Source organism: Oryctolagus cuniculus, chromosome 8 (assembly GCF_964237555.1).
Source record: "Oryctolagus cuniculus chromosome 8, mOryCun1.1, whole genome shotgun sequence".
Taxonomy (NCBI): domain Eukaryota; kingdom Metazoa; phylum Chordata; class Mammalia; order Lagomorpha; family Leporidae; genus Oryctolagus; species Oryctolagus cuniculus.
In genome coordinates this window covers 78,604,202-78,624,993 of record NC_091439.1, presented here as the reverse complement: position 1 = coordinate 78,624,993, position 20,792 = coordinate 78,604,202, and the positions used below count along the sequence as shown (strand labels likewise).

The 20,792-nt window shown below is 45.2% G+C and overlaps 1 protein-coding gene across 2 annotated transcripts in view; it reads right to left on the bottom strand.

Annotated features, from left to right (window-relative positions):
* Positions 1–20,792, bottom strand: part of GPAT3 (glycerol-3-phosphate acyltransferase 3) — a 107,116-nt gene that overhangs the window by 37,078 nt on the left and 49,246 nt on the right. The gene's annotated exons all lie outside the window — the stretch shown is intronic.

The following is a 20,792-nucleotide window of genomic DNA, read 5'->3' as shown; positions in this document are numbered from 1 at the left end:
ACACTGGTATTACAACCACATGTTTGTACCAGCATGAGAGAGACCTAAGAAACTAACACATAGCAGAGGTCTTCAGTAAGGGTGGGAGGTACTTCATCAAAACACTAAGTTTTTAAATTATTATGATTTCTGAACCATGGACATTCATTACTTATGCAAAAATTTAAAAAGTTAAATTCTGTCTTAGCTTTAGAAGTAACTTAGACTACGCCACTTAGGGGCTGGCACTGTGGGGTAGTGGGTAAAGCCGCTGCCTGCAGTGCTACCGTCCCAAATGGGCACCAGTTCAAGTTCCAGCAGCTCTATTTCCAATCCAGCTCCATGCTAATGCATCTGAAAATGCTGTGGAAGATGGTCCAAGTCGTTAGGCCCAGGCACCTACATAGGGGAGACCAGGAAGAAGCTCCTGGCTCCTGGCTTCAGACCACCCCAGCTCCAGCCGTTGGGGCCATTTGGGGAGTAAACCAGCAGATGGTTTCTTTCTTTCTCTCTCCCAACTCTACCTTTCAAATAAATAAATCTTCAAAAAAAAAAAAAAAGAATCCCCCACCTCATCCTCATGTCTATGCAGTCACACAAATCATGCTTTAGAGATAAGATATTCAAGGTTTCTATTTCTGACAAAGAGTTGATAGACAACTTCTATTACTCTTGGAAGAAAAATACAGCCTCAAAGCGTACCAGTGAACCAAACAATGAGGAAAGAAAGAAAACACAGCTAGAACTCTCTCCTTCTGCTCTGCTCTTAAATATCTTTCTGGTTGATCCCTGTCTAGTTCATTTATCTCTTCCTGCTTCTTTTCTATGATCTAGTCTGTGAGTTCATTTTAAATGCCACCAGCCACAAATAACTTACAAATGTGCATCTGCAGTCCTGACTTGCCCCCCCAAGGCATGCACCCCGTCAAGCCCACTGCAGGGGTTTAAGCCTCACTGAGTTCTACAACAGCTTCCTGTCCACACCCTTCCTTTTACCACTTCCTCTACCTTCTTCCTGTTGAATTCTCCTGCCACAAAACTTCCAGATTTGTCCTCTCGAAATTTTGGGATCATTTCATCTAAGGAATTAGTGTCTTAGCCTGACATTCATTCAAAGCCTTTTAGGATCTGACTGTCCAACCTCACCTCTTTCTACCTCCAAACTCACCTTCACTCATCCCAGCTCCAACCGACTACTCAGTTATTGGGCATCTGGTCTTTCCTATGCTCTCCTACCCTCCTCCTGCCTTTGCTTATATTTTCTTGCTTGCTTTTTAATATTTACTTATTTATTTGAAAGGCAAAATGACAGAGACAAGGAGAGAGAGGGAGAGAGACAGAGGGAGAGAGACAGAGAGAGAGATCGATCTTCCATCTTCTGGTTCACTCACCAAATGGCCACAACAGCCAGGGCTGGGCTGGGCTAAAGCCAGGAGCCAGGAACTTCATCCAAGTCTCCCACATGAGTGCAGGGGCCGAGGTACTTAGGCCATCTTGCACTGCTTTCCCAGGTGCATTAGTAGGAAGCTTGATCAGAAGTGGAGCAACCAAGACACAAACTGGTACCCATGGAATGCCAGCATCACAGACAGTGGCTTAACCTGCTGCACCACCACATCGGCCCTGCTCATGTTTTCTTCCACCTGAGGCCTCTTTTCGTAAAATCATGCTAAGTTTTTCACACTGGCAGAGCTCCATTTCGTCCTTTCTTGTTTCCTTGAGCTCATGAACCACCAACTCCATAAATTACAATGCAGGGATTGTCTTAACCTGCAAAACCTTTCTCGATTTCTCAGATTAAATCAGGCTTAGACTGAAGAACACAATGAGTAGCCTGTCCTGTGTGGGTAAGGGTGGAGTGGCCAGGCAATGCTTCCCTGTTTTTGTCTGTTTGCTTTGCTTTGTTTTTTGTACTTAACCCCAAAAAGTAAAAAGAGAAAAATCAATAGAATTTTTTTCTTTTTTTAAAAGCTGCATTGATGGCAAAACGCTGGTCTCTCCTTGTGTACAAGCCCTGATATACACACTGCCCTATAGGTTAGCAAGCCTGGACACATATTCACTGTATGGACTACCACTGACGTAAGAGACTGAACACTGTCGCACGCTGGGAGTCTGGAATCACACTCTTGATGTCTGTTTCTGAAGAGATCATGGGGATTGGCCTGAACTTGGGCAAGAACACTCACGGATTTACACAAGTATGTCAATGAACATGAGGATGTGAACTTGTTTGAGCAGATTTATGCCAACGTCATTGCAGAGGCAGGAACAGGAAGGGATATGAATGACACACTAACAGATAACAACCTAATAAACAAAAAACACATTAAGCTTGGGAGAAAGGAACATGCACTTACCGTTTGCAAAGACTTGACTTTACATATTCTACCATGCAGGTGAATGATATTAATTATACATGGCCAAAGCCTATACTCCATGTCCAGTCCAGCCTTAGTCTCTCGTTTTATTTTATGTTCTAAATTCATTTGAGAGGCAGAGAGAGCGAGTCAGACAAACAGAGAGAGCTCTTATCCCTTAATTTACTTCCCAAACACCCACAAGGGCCACGAGTGGGATGAGTCAGGAACTCAACCGAAGTCTCCCACATGAGTTGCAGGGAGACTTGAGCCATTACTGCTGCCTCCCAGGTGCATATTAGCAGGAAGCTGGAACTGAGAGCCAAAGATGGGAACCTAACCCAGGTACTCCAATGTGGGATACAGGCCTCTTAATCAACATCTTAACCACTAAGCCAAATGCCTACCCCTTTTATTTTTTCTAAAGGGGTGATCTCTGGAATTCATTATCAATTTTCACATTCTTAACCCAAGAGAATGGCACTGCTTGTAAAGGGACACCAGAAACCACTGCACGGCCACCATCACGGTGCAGACACAGAGTGCTGCTTTCTCTGATAATCTGGGTGTCATCTGCTTGGTATATGCACTGTCTCTAAAACGTTAACTTTTTTTTTTTTTTTTTTTTTGACAGGCAGAGTGGACAGTGAGAGAGAGAGAGAGAGAGAGAGAGAAAGGTCTTCCTTTTGTCGTTGGTTCACCCTCCAATGGCCGCCACGGCTGGCATGCTGCGGCCAGCACACCGCGCTGATCTGATAGCAGGAGCCAGGTGCTTCTCCTGGTCTCCCATGGGGTGCAGGGCCCAAGCACTTGGGCCATCCTCCACTGCACTCCCTGGCCACAGCAGAGAGCTGGCCTGGAAGAGGGGCAACCAGGACAGAATCCGGTGCCCCGACCAGGACTAGAACCCAGTGTGCCGGCGCCGCTAGGTGGAGGATTAGCCTAGTGAGTCGCGGCGCTGGCACATGTTAACTTTTTATAGAGGCCTTCAGCCCATGTTCCTCCAAGTTGCTATCCTCTGCATGCAGTGCTTTTTTCCATGTATTTACATGGAAATGGGCCAATATATCTCACCTACAAAATTTGTCCACTTCCATTTCCCAGCTGCAATAGGCAGATACAGGCTGCCCAGCACTCCACACCAAAGCTGGGAGATAAGACCAAGCCATTCCGAGACCCACAAGGATGAAAACCAGACCATGCCTCATTCTTTCCTCCTGCTCGGGCTTTCCAATTGTCCCCCCAAAACCACAGGAGACATAGGGGCCCACAAGTTCCTCTGGGAACCTTCAGGAAACTGAGTATCCCAGAAATCAAAGTTCTTCTCTAGCCATTCCAATCTTTGGGGAAAGCAGAGCTTTGGGGAAGAAAAGCAGGAAATCCTGGCACCTGGCCTAGAAAAGGGAGTGGAACAGGTACTGAGCAGAGCTCTGCTCACACTGTCCTAAGGTTGCCATGGGAAGGTCCTTGCGTCGGGGTTTGGCCCACCCCCAGAACATGCAGACATCACTGGCTCCTTCCCTCCCCAACCCAAGAAAAAGATCTGTTTAAGCACAAGTCCAGCGTGCTCTCTCCTTTCCCCAAGAGCCTCTTCTCCCAAACACAGCACCAGAACCATCACTCTCCCCGGCCCTCTGGGTACCAAGCAGGCTTCAGCACCTGTTCTGCCTCACCTTCTTGTTTGTTTGGGAACTTTATGAAGTCCCAAGAGCCTTGGGGGATGGAGGGGGAAAGGCAAGGGAGAGAACTGAAAGGCAGTTGCTGTCTGCAGGCAGAATTAAGGAACTGATGAGATAAACAGCTCTCCTGCTCTGTCTACAAAGCAAATGGCCACAGCAGAGACTTCTGATGCTACTAAAAAGTAGAGACTTAGAATTTTTTTTTTTTTTTTTTTTTTTTTTTTTTTTTTTTTTTTTTTTTTTTTTTTTTTTTTTGACAGGCAGAGTGGACAGTGAGAGGAGAGACAGAGAGAGAAAGGTCTTCCTTTTGCCGTTGGTTTACCCTCCAATGGCCGCCGCTGCAGCCGGCGCACCGCGCTGATCCGATGGCAGGAGCCAGGATCCAGGTGCTTTTCCTGGTCTCCCATGGGGTGCAGGGCCCAAGCACCTGGGCCATCCTCCACTGCACTCCCTGGCCATAGCAGAGAGCTGGCCTGGAAGAGGGGCAACCGGGACAGAATCCGGCGCCCCGACCGGGACTAGAACCCGGTGTGCCGGCGCCGCAAGGTGGAGGATTAGCCTATTGAGCCACGGCGCCGGCCTGAGACTTAGAATTTTTATAGAGACTATATTACCAACCAACCCAGCAAGGTACTATTGAAAAAATAAAAACAGCTTAAAAAAAAGCTTTATCATATATAATTCTTATCTCTCCCCAAATTCTCAATTGTGTCTCCTTTTTGTAAAATATCTCTGAATAATGTACCCACTAGCTTGCTCTAGGTTCCTAACAATCTTTTGTTTTGTAACAAGGGAGTTTTTTCTTTTAAGATTTATTTATTTGAAAGGCACAGTGACAAAAAAGAGCGAGAGTGGGAGCAACAGAGACAGAGAAACTTCCATCCACGGGTATACTCCTTAAAAGCCCACAAGCTCTAGCACTGGGTAGGCCAAAGCCAGAAGCCAAGGAACTCCATCCAGGGCTCCCACGCGGGTGCCAGGAACTCAGGTACTCGAGTCATCATCTGCTGCTTCCCAGGTGCATCAGCAGGTAGCTGGATCAGCAGCAGAGCAGTCAGGACTCTAACCGGTACTCCAATTTGGGGTGCCGGTGTTACACACAGCTTAACCCACTGCATCACAACACCAACCCTGGGGTTTTTTTCTTTTATAGAATATCATTATTGTATTTCAATTTAAGCCAATCTTTTTGTTCCACATTTGATGGATATGAGGATAAGCGGTTTTATTTCTCCTTCTAATAGTTAACCAACTTTGATGAGTCAACCCTCAGATTCTTTCTAAATTCAACAATCAGCCTTCCACAGATCTCATTTACTAATAACTACATGACTAACTCTATGAACCATTTTTACAGGCTTCCCAATCCCCTCTTCACCACCCTGAATGCAAACAGTAAACCTGAGCCTGGCTATGCCTTTACATCAGATCTAAACTGCTGCTTTAAGGGCCTCCATAATCTATTCTTACCCTCTTGGACAATCTTGTTTCTGTTCTGTTCCATTTTTAAGTAAGTACGCTCCCATGCTGATTCAGCTTTCCTGCGCTCCCCCAGGGCATAAAGTCTTCCCCCTTTGTTAATCCCCATCCATCTCCATATAGCCAGATCAACACCAACACACCCACAGAAACACTCTTGGAGGTCCTTCATCTAAAATAACCCCCTTTCATGCTGCATTTAAGAATTTTGTTCCTCTGGTGGGTATTTGATGCAGCAGCTAAGACACCACCTGGGGGGCCGGCCCTGTGGTTCACTTGGTTAATCCTCCACCTGTGGCACTGGCATCCCACATGGGCGCTGGGTTCTGGTCCTGGTTGCCCCTCTTTGGTCCAGCTCTCTGCTGTGGCCCGGGAGTGCAGTGGAGGATGGCCCAGGTGCTTGGGCCCCTGCACCCGCATGGGAAACCAGGAGGAAGCACCTGGCTCCTGGCTTCAGATCGGCGCAGGCCAGCTGTGGTGGCCATTTGGGGGGTGAACCAATGGAGGGAAGACTTTTCTCTCTCTCTCACTATATAACTTATCTGTCAAAAAAAAAAAAAAAAAAAGACACCACCTGGATGCCCACATTCCATTTGGAATTTTGGAATTTTGGAATTTCAGTGACAGAGAAAGAAAGAGAAAGATAGAGGACTTTTATCCATTGGTTCATTCCCTAAAAGCCCACAAGCTCCAGCACTGGGTCAGGCCAAAGCCAAAGCCAAGGAACTCCATCCAGGGCTCCCACATGGGTGCCAGGAACTCAGGTACTTCAGTCATCATCTGCTGCTTCCCAGGTGCATCAGCAGGAAGCTGGGTCAGCAGCAGAGCAGTCAGGACTCTAACCATCTACTTCAGGGTCCAACTCTGCTTCAGATCCAGCTTCCTGTACCCTGGGAGGCAGCACTGATATCTCAAGTATTTGGGTTTCTGCCAACCACATGGAAGACCTGGAGTAACTTCCTGGCTCCTGGCTTCAGCCTAGCCCAGCCCCAGTTGTTGTGGACATCTGGGGAGTGAACCAGTGGATGGAACAAATCTCTCTCTCTCTCTCTCTCCCCCCTTTTCAAATAAAAGAAAGGATTCAAGAAATAACTTTCTTCCTCAAATTAATTATATTAATTGAAGTCAATAACATGAACACTTGCTGACTGTCATTGCCCCATGGGTATCGATGGTATCCCAAGCACACTAGGAGCTACTTAAAAGCATGAGCAACATCTCGCGGTTCTGCACAAAACCTAAACATGCTGAAAACCCTCAGTAAGCATTGTGGTTGAGATGAACACACTGGTTCTGCTAGGCATTGCCACATCGTCTAGGTTCTGTGTTTCATCTTGCTTTACACTGCCCGGTTATCTAACATGTGGACAGTGAGAGAGAGAGAGAAAGAGACAGAAAGGTCTTCCTTTGCCGTTGGATCACCCGACAATGGCCGCTGCAGCCGGCGCGTTGTGGCCTGCGCACTATGCTGATCCAAAGCCAGGAGCCAGGTGCTTCTCCTGGTCTCCCATGCGGGTGCAGGGCCCAAGCACTTGAGCCATCCTCCACTGCCTTCCCGGGCCACAGCAGAGAGCTGGACTGGAAGAGGAGCAACCGGGACAGAATCCGGTGCCCCAACTGGGACTAGAACCTGGGGTGCTGGTGCCGCAGACGGAGGATTAGCCTATTGAGCCGCGACGCCGGCCAGTGACAAGCTTTTTCCTTTTTTTTTTTTTTTTGGATTTTTTAAATTATATTTATATTTTATTTTATTTAATGAACATAAATTTCCAAAGTACAGCTATGGATTACAATAGCTTCCCCCCTACCATAACTTCCCTCCCACCCACAACACTCCCCTCTCCCACTCCCTCTCCCCTTCCATTCACATCAAGATTAATTTTCAATTATCTTTATATACAGAAGATCAATTTAGCATATAAGCCTTTTTCTATCATGTAACCAAGCCTGGTTTTTCTACTCCACTTTGGAGCATCATCTTTGGGGAAACAACCTTGAATGTCATCCCTTTCCCCGATGGCTCACTCATCAAAACCATCAAGCTTACTTCACATTCTATTCCTGTGACCCATGTTGTTCAAAATTCTAACTTAAGAGCATTCAATCCACTACATTGCACTTGCAACACAATCTCAAACAACGAAACCAAATCCTTGTCAAAATCTAATTATTCAACAGCTTCCCTCCTTTCAGAAAGTGATTCTCTGATGCACAGTGTGTGAGTCCCCGTCTATTCTCCAGATCTGCCCTGGTACAAAGGCTTCATCAGGAGGCCCAGCACCAAATTAGGTGGTTATAAATAGCTGCCCTGTTTGAAGGGGAAGTCCTAAGGCCAAATCTTGGACATTAAAGGGGTTCCATTAGTGATGCCTGACAAAGGGATGGGAGGGGAACAGGCACAATGGATTTGCTGACCCTGTCATTTGAGATTAGCATAGAATCAAAAGCTTTACCAAAACAAAGACATCTTCTATAGTCCCATTTATATATGGTTGGCCTATGTGAAATAAAATCACCTGCCCCCTCTTCTTAGTTTATTCTGAGTAACTTTCCACTAGCATCTCCCAGTTATCAAGACTAAGTAAAAAGGGGCCAGTGCCAGCTCTGTGGTGTAGCAGGTAAGGCTCCTGCCTGCAGTACCAGCATCCCATATGGTCACTGGTTCGAGTCCTGGCTGCTCCTCTTCTGATCCAGCTCTTTGTTATGGCTTAGGAAAGCAGAAGATGGCCCAAGTCCTTGGGGCCCTGCACCCACAAGGGAGACTGATAGAAGCTCCAGGTTCCTGGCTGCGGATCAGCGCAGCTCCTGCCGTTTCGGCCTTCTGGGGAGTGAACCAGTGGATGGCAGACCTCTCTCTCTCTCTCTCTCTCTCTCTCTCTCTCTCTGTAACTCTATCTTTCAAATAAATAAATAAATCTTTAAAGAGGGGGGGCAGTATGGGGCATCAGGTTAAGCAACCAGTTACAACACTGGCATCCCATATAGGATTGCTGATTCGAGTCCTGGATGCTCTGCTTTAGATCCAGCTTCCTGCTAATGTGCCTGGGAAAGTAGGGAAACATGAGGCCCTGCCACCCTTGTGGGAGAGATGGAGTTCCTGGCTCCTGGCTTTGGTCAGGCTGAGATCTGGCTGTTGCAGCCATCTGGGGAATGAACCACCAGATGGAAGATCACTATGTGATTTTAATAAATAGATAAGTAAATCCTTAAAAAATTTTTCAGATGTTAATGATTTGAGGTTGAACTGATATAAGTTTCCTGGTAAGAGACTGCATACACACAAAAAAAAATCCAAAGTTTTCCTCTCCTATGCTGTCAGCACCACAGGGAACACAGCTGTGCCCCCAGATGTGGACTTTCTTCCCACAGTGACCAGTTCCCCAGCACAAGCTGGGTGTTCCATAATCCAAATCAATTCTGACACTGTCAACCTGGGGTTAGCATCAGATCCCACACTCAGGGACTCAGTTCCACAAGACTGGCTGACTTCAGGTGTCAATCTCAAGTTCAGCTCTGGTTGTTCTGACCAACCAGCTACAAATGGAAAGTTTCCACAACACCTTCCTCAGGTTCAACCATACAAGACAGGCTCACAGAACTCAGGGAAACATTTTTACTTACTAATGGCAATTATTACCAAGGATATTTTAAGGGACACAAACAAGCAGTGAGATCTGGAGAATGAGGCTCAGAAAGGCACCAAGGGCAGGTGCCTCTATCCCCATGGAGCTGGGGTGCATCTCCCTAACATACGTGCATGCGTTCAGCAACGTGGAAGCTCTCTGAACCCTGCCCTTTGGGGTTTTATGGAGGCTCCATTATCCGGGTGCAATTGATTGAAACATTGACTACTGGTGATCAGCTCAACCTTTATCCCCTCTCCCCAGGTGAAGCAGGGCCAAAAGTTCAGCCTTCTACTCACTGGCTGACTCTGAGGCCTCTATCCCAAGTCTATCCATGTGTCCCAGCCACCAGTCATCACACTGGCAAGCAAAGACACTCACCACGTCAGAGATTCCAGGTGAGTTGTGTGCCAAGAAAGAAAGGAGGGCCGAGATGGAACCTGCATCTCTTATTATGCCACAGTGACAAAGCCACCACTCAGCAGAGGAGTTCCCAGCCGTGGAAGACCACTTCAACCACGAATGGGAGAATTTGAATGTACTGACCAGAAGAGCTGGCAAGGAAGTCATGGTTACAGTGCAGGGCACGGTGTAACAGATTTTAACCAGGACAGGTAAAGTTCTGATTCCAGATTGCCTTTGACTAGTGTGTGACTGGAATCAACTTATTCGAACCTCCTCACTCAGTTTCCTGACCAGTAAAATGAGGATTAACAAAGTCTCCCTCATATGAATAATTCTGCACTGCGGGATCAATTTTAACAGATTATGGTGATTATTTATTAATAGGTTCCTGCCTATAAGACAGAAACAAACCAGAGAAGTTTGGGGTTTTGGCTGGGACTTTGTCCAGGAGACAGAGCAGCCAGCAGGATGTACAGGATGGGGATGCTGGCTGGAGGAACACTCCTGAAACCAACCAGGCTTCTCAGTTCCCTACACACTGGTGAGACGGCTGCACCTCCCAACACTAACAAGGAGTTCTCCAAATGCACTCTTGAGTAGACCATCAAGGACCACCACGTGACCCTGTTATCTCTGAGTCTCTGTTCTCTTTTTCAAATCTCCCCTAAACTCTGAATTGCAAGTACCTCTTCCAAACTGGAGGGGTTCGGGAGTAAGGGAGTTAAACACCAACCATATCTCCAGCAGTCAGTGCTGGGGATATAAGATTTTACACTTCCTTATATTCATTAAAAACCTAATTTCACTGAAGATAGAGGGGTAGGGCACGGAGCATGCCATCCACTGTGTTTCTGCTATATGAAAAGAAAACCAACCTAAAAAAATACCACAGAGTAAGTTTTATGACCTTCCCACCTGGTGTCTTAGGATAGAAACTTTCCTTTCTGTGATTTAGAGCTCAGTTTGCTCCATTCCCACTCTATCTTCACAATGCAGTTGTAACACCACTAATTGGACCTGACCTTTCACCTCCCTTTCTGCCAGAACCACTTCATCATGCTTACTCATCACTGGTCAGAGTATAATGCTAAGTCACTTCCAAGGGTTTAGAGCAGTGTCTGGGTCAATTCATGCTGCTTTTTTAAAAGATAGATTTGTTTATTTATTTATTTATTTATGAGGCAGAGTTACAGACAGAGGCAAAGACAGAGAAACAGAGAGAGAAGTTTTCCATCCACGGGTTCACTCTCTAAATGGCCCAACAGCAGCAGCTGTGCCGATCTGAAGCCAGGAGCCTGGAGCTTCTTCCAGTCTCCCACATGGGTGCCGGGCCCCAAGGACTTGGGCCATCTTCTACTGCCTTCCCAGGCCATAAGCAGAGAGCTGGATCAGAAGAGGAGCCTATATGGGATGCCAGCACTGCAGGCAGAGACTTAACCTACTATGTCACAGCGCCTGCTCCAATTCATGCTGCTTGAACCAAGTACCGCAGACCAGGTGGCTTGGACACAGTTGCGATTTCTCTCTCACAGCTCTGGAAGCTGACATCAGAACATGGTCGGGTTCTGCTGAGAGCCCTCTTCCAGGCTGCAGATGGACAGCAGAACTCTCTGGAGTTCTATTTATCAAGGCACTAACCCCAACCATTGGGACTACACCTTCAAGACTCATTACATCTCAAAAAACCTACCTTCCAATACCATCGCCTTCAGGGTTGGAATTTCAGCACATAAGATTTGGGTGGGACCACACAAATGAGTCCCTAATAAGCACAGAATCACAAATCCACTTTGAAGTAAAGCTCCTTCTAAAACACACAGTACACTCTCATTGGTTGAGGAGGTGCAGCTCGTTTGCCTCCAGCTTTCCTTAAGAAACGTGCCTCAACTTCTATCATCCGTGTTCTCTGCTAACCCCGCTGTTCACCTGCGCCTTACCTCATCTTTCCATCCTTCCCCAAACCAGCCACCAAAAACTGTAGAGATCAAGTCTTGCTAGAAAATGAAAACCAACCATGCTAATGATAGAGAGAACCAGTAGATTAATGCATGATCCTCTAAGAGCTATGGCTCACAGCTGGGTGACAGAGGGGTGAGGAAAAGGGAGAGCAGTTTGCCCACAGGAACACTGTCAACGGCTGCATACACTGTTGGTTGTCACAAAGGAGGTATGCTACTGTTCTCCAGTAAGTGGAGGCCAGGGAAGCTGCTACACATCTTACAATACACAAGACAATGAATTATCCAGCTTAAGCTGATCAGGATACTGAGAATGAGAAACCCAGCTCTAGGATGTATAGTATCCATCAACACCTCCTTTCTTCCATAGGTTTAAGCCCCAGGCACTTGTCAGGCTAAGAAAGATGTTTTGGAACAGGTAACCACCAAAATACTCCCCCTCAGTCTGGTGTTATTTTCCCTTCTTGTAAAACCAGCTCATTGTCAGACAATTCTAGCTAAATAACTGCTGATATTTTCCTTGGCTGGGTTCTTTTTATATATTTTTAAGATTTTATTTATTTGAAAGAGTTACAGAGAAAGAGAAGGGGGGGAGATACAGAGGGAGGGAGGGAGAAAGAGAGAGAGAGAGATCCTCCATCTGCTCGCTCACGCCCCAGATGCCCACAATAGCCAGAACTGGGCCAGGCCAAAGCCAGGAGCCAAGAGCTTCATCTGGGTTTCCTATGTGGGTGGCAGAGGCTCAAGCATTTGGGCCCTCCTCTGCTGCTTTACTCAGGCCAATAGCAGGGAGCTGGATTGGAACTGGAGTAGCCAGGACATGAACCAGAGTCCATATGGGATGCCAGTATCACAGGCAGTGGCTTTATGTGCTATGCCACAATGCTGGTCCATCGGCTGAATATTTTAAATTGCATGTTTAATTAAAAAAAAAAAAAAAGAAGAAGAAGCTTACAAAGAAAAAAGATACACAGTGCCACATTTGCTTCAGATATCTTTACTTTTTTTTTTTGACAGGCAGGAGTGGACAGTGAGAGAGAGAGAGAGAGAGACAGAGAGAAAGGTCTTCCTTTTACCGTTGGTTCACCCTCCAATGGCCGCCGCGGCCGGCGCGCTGCAACCAGCACACCGCGCCGATCCGATGGCAGGAGCCAGGTACTTCTCCTGGTCTCCCTTGGGGTGCAGGGCCCAAGCACTTGGGCCATCCTCCACTGCACTCCCTGGCCACAGCAGAGAGCTGGTCAGATATCTTTAAAGTAAACAAATTATAGACACAATGAAAGCCCATGTCATCCCTCTAAGGAGACAATCACTCTCCTGTGGCATAAGAGAGTACATTAAAAAGTTCAGGAAAAAATGAAATTTAAAAATAAGTCTGTTTTGGTGCAAAATATCTGTTTTGTCCGTGTAAATCCAGTTCATTCATTTTGACTGCTGAACAGCAGAAAAAATCCTTATATGTTCATTTCTTCCTGGAGGTGGCTAGGTTGTTTTTACTAGCTGTCTACACTTGCAACAAGTCACTTAACACATACAGGCTGAGTCTGGGTAGGTGGAATATCTCAGCAGGAGTGGAACTGGGGGACTTGGGGTATAATTTTTTGGGTCTTCTACTTTGCTAGGTATTTGCCAAACTACCACCTCCCTAAAAAGTGGCTGAACTAAGATTTCACTTATTACATTTCACAGAAATAAACTGATGAGTCTAAACTGATGGCTTTCGAACAAAAAAGTAAACAAAAGAACCTTTGCCAGGAGCCACCAGACCCTCCACCCACCCTGGCCGCCGTGACTGCTGCCCAGGCTCCCCCGCCATGCCGTTGGAGAAGACCTTCAAATGGCATCGAACCTTTGAATAAAGAGTAGAAGACGGCCAGCTTATCCAGGAGCAGCATCCTACCAAAGTCCCAGGGATAACAATGATACACGGGTGAGAAGCAGCTTCCTGTGCTGGATAAAACCAAATCTCTGTACCGGATCACGGGAACATGAGAGGACTCATCAGAATTATTAGGAAGTGCCTACAGCCCAATGCCAATCAAGCTGCCCTCTTCCTGGTGAAGGGCGCACACAGCATGGCGAACGTCTCCATGCCCATCTCAGAGGTGTATGAGATGGCCCAGCTCTCTGCTATGGCCTGGAAAAGCAGAAGGTTTCCTGTATCATTGTGTACACCTCCCAGGAGGCGTTGGAATGAGCTTGTCAGTGTAAGACTAAAACACTGCATCTATTCTAGAAATTTTTAAATCCTTACCAAGGCAAAAAAGGGATGTTACCAATGGAGATTGATGAGTTCATCTAATCATAGATCATCTAAATGGTACTGTTCCTGCCTAGGAGTTTTAGGAAGTTGTTTTTGTATTTCAAGCAGAAAAAAACAGCTCCAAAGGAATACAGTCAGCTTTGGAAAACTATTATTTAACCTAGGCTATCTTGTTTTCAGATTATAGGGGTTTAAAAATGAAATACCTTGCATTCTAAGTTGCCAATAAAATAAAGCTTCAAGTTATTTTGATGCTCTTTTCTCCGCAACATGTACCTGCAATTCTAGTAGTACCTTAAAGGCCTTTGGAAATATTGAGTCTTCTCTTTAGGTCTGCAGAACCTGCCACCTTTTTCATTAGAAGAGTTTCTTTCAACTAGAGAAATCTCTTTCAGGGAATCTTGCAAGCATTAGTTGTCAAGCACAACTCCCTAAAGCCACATTTACCCTAAGAGTGGGCACAAAGCAGGGTCAACAGAGATTCATGAGCTGCCACTGGAGACTCCCGGTTCCTCACAGCAATGTATCAAAAACCCGTGCTTCTGCAGTGTCAGGAAGTTCTGGTTGGTTCTCTGGAGTTACACCCAGGAAAACACTGCTCAATGGGCACTCGAATGATTTTTAATTTTGGTTCAGTTTCTTAAAAGGCCCCAGAGAAACACAGTGGCACTGATTCTGATTTTTCTCTAAGAATTCAAACTCATGACTGCCTTGATAAATTAAAAAAAAAAAAAAGGCAATATAATTGCTTAAGACAGTGGTTGAAACTACAGAATAATAAAACTAAAGGCATTAAAATTCAAATGTACGCTCTCCCTACTTTTGGCTTAAAGCTGTATGTATGTATGTGACCTACAATTTGTTTTGTTGTTTTTTGTTTTTTTTTTTTTGTTAAACGTATAATGAGAAAAGGCTCTCACACTTTTAAGAGTAGTTCAGATAGGTTGGAACAACCATCAGAGTTCTGTCTTTAAGTGCGTATCCACTGTGGAGGAAACAATAGCAAAAGGAAACATGCTATTTACACATATTAATGTCAAGAGTTAAACATCTTCAAAGCCCAATCTAGAATAAATGATCAGTGTTCCTACTACCTGTATGGGGTCCACTATTTACTGTTTTCTTGGGAGTATCACAGAAGTGTCACAGCTGGCTCACATGTAGCAGGTCACCACCCACCTTGTGTGCTGAGATGTGTATGGGATATCTGCATTTGTTGGTGTAGGTTGTTCCAGCAGAGAAGCAATATTACTGTATCTGGGCCCAGGATGGATCCCTGAAGGAGCTCCTGCCACCAACTCTTCCCACTGCATGCATCTGTCCACAAGGCTAACTTTCTATATGTATATTTTTATATTATGTAAATTCTTAAGCAATCTGTCTTATTTAGATTATACACACCCTATATCTGACATTCTTCTAACTACTGTGTGAGCATTAAGATTCCTGTAAGAAGTAACTGCTTTTGATGGGGCCGGCGGTGTGGTGTAGAGGGTAAAGACACCACCTGCAACGCTGGCATCCCACATGGGTGCCAGTTTGAGTCCTAGCTGTTCCACTTTTGATCCAGCTCTCTGCTATGGCCTGGAAAAGCAATGGAAGATGGCCCAATTCCTTGGGTCCCTGCACCCACATGGGAAACCCAGAGGAAGCTCCTGGTTCCTGGCTTTGGATCGGCTCAGCACCACCCACTGCAATCATTTGAGGAGTGAACCAGCAGATGGAAGACCTCTCTCTCTCTCTCTCTCTGCCTCTGCCTCTCTGCCTTTCATATAAATAAATAAATCTAAAAAAAAAAAAAGTAACAGCTTTCGAAAAAACATGCCTTGCTAAGTGGGGTGACCTATATCCCACGTTAATGGGTGTTCACTTTATTTATAGGATCTTAAAACAACCACATTTTTAATGAAGTAAGGCAAATAAAGACACAGACACAGCTAAAAACTGGCAAAAAAAAAAAAAAGGGGGGGGGGGGGGGAGGAGAAGAAGAAGAGACTGTGCCTTCCACAGAGCTATCATAAGAGGTGGATAAAAGCGGAGAGGATGCTAGTGAATTTTCTCATAATCATCTGCTCCTGTCCGCTGGTGTTTGGGGAGTGAACCAATGGATGCCTCCTCACAAGAACTTTGCCACTTCCAATTACAGCAATGCAAAAAAAGAAATGAAACACATTTTTGAATGCAGCCTACCAATGAAGTCAAATACCTTGCAGAAGTCCAAAAGTAAAATTATCCTGGGAAAGGAAAGCAGCGAAAGATGGCCTAAGTGCCTGGGCCCTTCCTACCCACATGGGAGAACCAGGTGAAGTTCCAGGCTCCTGGCTTCCGTCTAGCTCAACCCCAGCTGTTGTAGCCATTAGGGGAGTGAATCAGTGAATGGAAGATCTCTCTTTCTTTCTCTCTCTCCTTCTCTCCCTGTCTCTTCCTCTCTCTAACTCTGCCTTTCTAATAAATATATAAATCTTAAAAAAAAAAAAAAAAAAAAAGAGGAGGAGGAGAAGGCAATGTTGAACAGTGTGAATTTTCTGATTAGGTGGAACAGAAGTCGCTGAGTGTTGAGTATTTGGGCTGGTACAGGGCTAGGGTCTAAGGGGCATGAGTTACCGGCTACAGAGCACTAAACAAACAGCAGGCCACATGGCCCCAAGTCTTCATTGTGGTGTCTTCTGGCAAGGCTGCAGACACTTCCTATTGGCAATGGGGCCGAGCTGGGCCAACCACACCCTCCAGGGAACAAAGCCAAAATGACTAAGGCCCAGCCTGTGTACATTCTAGTTGTTTCTGACTCACCCCCACATCAACTGCAGGCCTTTATTCATGCCTGTTGACATCTGACTGCTGATCATTCACAATGTCCTAGTACCACAGGGCAATTACCGTGGAATTCATCTTGACTCACTATAATTACATAATTAATTATATTTATTATAATTTCAATCAAAATTATCAACTGATTTGAGCTTAACCAACTCCTGGAAACCAGCCAATGCCCAAAGCATTTGGCTCTTGAAACTCAAATGATCCCTTCTGCTATTTACCCCAGGCTAAAATAATAAATGTTAAAACTTCAGGCAGACCTCGAGAGCTCTGGGATCCTGGGGATGCAGTTGTCCTCATCTGGAACAGTGAAAGCACTACTGAGAAAAAGCAGTAAGTGAGCCATTACTGTTCACCTCTATGGTGTTAACATTCTTATGTAGTGCTTCTGGCAAATCTTTCTCAGAGGGCCAAAAACAGCGTAAAAGGGCTACTCTACACACTCCTCTGATGTTAAATTCTCACTGTAGCACAATTAATTGGAGAGAGAAAGATGATTTATCTTCATCTGTATATTATGATGAGGAAAATCTCTTAAAATAGAAGAGGAACATGCGATAATGGGGATCTTTTTTTTTTTTTTTTTTTGATACGGAGGTGGGGGAAGAGAAAAAGGCATAGACATAAACACAGAGAGAGCTGTTATCCACTGGGTTATTCACCACATATTCACAACAGCTGTGACTAGGCTGGGGCCACAGCCAGGAGCCAGGAACTCAATCCAGGACTCCTATGTGGTGGTGGAAACCCAACTACTTGAGCCACCACCACTGCCTCCCAGGGTCTGCATTGGCAAGAAACTGGAGACAGGAGCTGGAGTGGGGATTTGAACCCCGGAACTGCAAAGTGGGGTTTGTGTATCTCAATCAATAGGCTAAACACCCAATCTAATACCAGAGGATTTTAAAGAGATCTTACTCATAATCATATCTCAAGCTCAGTAAATTAGTTTTTAATAAAAGACAGAAGAAAATACGGCTAAAATCAAGAGATTTATTTAAACACAAAGGTTATTTCCCTAGGTTTAGCTTTTAATTTGGGTTATTCAGTAAAAGCAGAGAAATATAATACAAGAGGGATTTAACTGGGGAGGATGCCTTTAAATACATTTCAAAAAATATGTTTCATTAAGTAAAAGAGCAGTAGAAGGAATTTTTTTGTGCAGAAAACAAACATAACTATTTTCTCTGTTTAGCTAATCTGTCCCTCTGAGTTTCCCAAAATTATCATCAAGACAATATCATTCAGAAACATCTCAATATCACACCCACACTCCCGGGGCCCTAGGGCCTGCCTGCAACCTCCGCCTAACCTTTGATTGGCTCAACCTTGACTTGTGCTACCATTGGCAGCAGTACACAGACATGATGCTCCAAAGACGGAAGATTGCACCAGCCAGGCACACAAGTGCTCCATGTGTTTCATCATCCTCTCAGTCTGTCTAAGATTATGACACTACTTCTCTGATGACTCCAAATACCAGGATGAACCAACAGTTAGAAATCACTAAACTACAAATCTCAGATGCTCACGGACACAGTTAAGTCCTGGTTACTCGAGCAGTCGGTACAGAAGGTGCTGTGCAGGCCATGCAGAGCGGTGGGATTAACAGAGCCTAAATGAGAGCTCACATCGTCCTTGGCACATGCAGCTCTTTCAGCATCGATCCCAGTGGCCTGCTGCAGCCTGCCTCCCCACAGGAACCCCATCTGCACCATCTTTGGATTCCATGTCAGCCTCGGATATCACAGACACTCACTAACAGTGAGAGTCGATTCCCAATTTCATAGGCTGAAAAAAAGGGCAGCCACCCTGAATGAAACGTGATATATTTTATAGGCAACAGCCTTAGAAAAACCACTGCAATTTGTATGTTCTCTTCCTGTTCACCTCCACTTGTTCTTGGAAGAACCATCCACAAAGATGAAAAATAGAAAAGACATGATAAAAAATAATAATCCAACAGGTGAAAGAATTTGTAAGGTTTTCATTTGTGTACAAACTAAGAAAAAAAAAAACAAAAACTAAACCCATGCTATTGGACACCCTCATCTAGTGATTTTTTTTTAAGATTTATTTATTTGAAAGTCAAAGAGAGAGACAGACAGATTTTTCATCCACTGGTCACTACCCAGAAGGTTGTAAAGACCAGGGCTGGGTCAGGCTAAACCAGGAGCCAGGAGCTTCATCCCATCTCCTACACGGGTGGCAGGGGCCCAAACACTTGGGCCATCGTCTGCTGCCCTTCTCAGGTGCATTAGGGAGCAAAATCTTAAGTGGGGCAGCTGAACTCGAACCAGCACCTTTATGGGATACAGGCATTTCAGGTGGCAACTTTACGTGCTACTCCATGACACCAGCCCAGTCTAGTGCTTTTTTTTAAAAAAAAAAAAAAAAAAGATGAGCTTCTTCTGGGTCTCCCACACAAAGAGGGACCCAAGGACTTGGGCCATCTTCTACTGCCTTCCCAGGCCACAGCAGAGAGCTGTATGGAACCGGCGCCTATATGGGCTGCTGGCACTACAGGCGGCAGCTTTACCCACTATGCCACAGCACCGGCCCCACAGCCTAGTGATTTTTTTTAATCACTTTAATCTACCAAAGTGAAGCCTACCCTGTGCCTTTGAAGATTCATGGTCCAGGACTCCAGTCTATAAGGCCCATGGAATTTCATTCAAGATCAATGACAGCCCAGTCTTACCTGGACATCAAAAAATGGCAAACAAGTTTGTTCTCTCCCTAAGCCATAAGGACATACTTTTAAAAAATATACCCAGAAAAATAAAAAATTAGTAGATCTGCTATACCTGAGGGAAGGTATCTGGCAAAATAAAGAGGACTAAGCCCTGTAGAAATAACCCAACCCTGGCGATAGTCCTTGGGTCCATTTGCATATGCAGCACAGAAGTCTACTGGCTGCCTCGGTCAGTACACAGCAATGCTCAGTGTTTCCAGATGAATACTTTATTTCCACACTCACTACAACATACAGCTTCCACAATTCCTTTTAGACAGGCGTCCAGACAATACAGCCTGCCTCTGACAGTTTGGCCATTTCTAACTCAGGAGCACAAAAGTGCTTCCATATTATTTTTGAAAAACACATAGACTTAGCTTTTAATTAAATCTAGTAATTTTTTTTCTTAAGATTTATTTATTTGGGAGGTAGAGATACAGACAGTGAGAGGGAAGGACAGAGAGAAAGATCTTCCGTCCATTGGCCCACTCCCCAGATGGCCACAACGGCCGGAGCTGCGCCGATCTGAAGCCAAGAGCCAGGAGCTTCCTCCCAGTCTCCCACACAGGTGCAGGGGCCCAAGGACTTGGGCTATCTTCTACTGCTTTCTCAGGCCATACCAGAGAGCTGGATGGGAAGAAAGGCAGCCAGGACTAGAACCAGTGCCCATAAGGGATGCCGGCGCTGCAGGTGGAAGATTAATCTACTGCGCCACGGCGCCGGCCCCAATTAAATCTAGTAATCTATTCCTTCTTTATTGCATAGGTATCACTTCCACAGAATTCTACTCCCCTACAAACCCAGTGTTTTAATTACTAAAATTTCTAGTGGGACAGGCATTTGGTGTAAGTTAATCATTACTCAGGACACCTGTATCCCATTCTCAGAGGGTCTGGGTTCAAGTCCTGGCTCTGATTCTGATTTCAGATTCCTGATAAGGCACACCCTCCAAGGCAGCAGATGATGTCTCAAGTACTTGGGCCTCTGCAACCTATATGAGAGATCCAGATAGAGTTCCATGTTCCTGGCTTCAGTCTGGCCCAGCCCCAGCTGCTGTGGGCATTTGGGGATTGAACCAGCAGATGGAAGATTCTACATCTCCATCTCTCTGTATCTGTCTCTGTCTCTTTGCTCGTTTCTCTCTTTCTCCCTCATATGTCTGTGTGTCTTTCAAAAATGAATAAATTTTGAAAAAAATTTTTAAAATCTTACCCAAAAATGAAAAGGTTTATTCAGACAAATAAATAGAAAGCACACAGAAGAGGCCTGGAGTGGTTTAGGCCAATTTGTTAGCTCACTTCCAGCAGACTGTGGTCTCACGTCTAACAGATATCACACAGGGGAAAAAGATATTATGGGCAAATAAGTTTAGGAAATACTACATTAAATAAAATTAACTGTGTTTCTTTATTGCAAGACTTATCTGAATCTTTATTACCATGAAATAGTATTCTCTAAAAGGAAGGTAAAATATGTGTTCATTCCCAAGCTT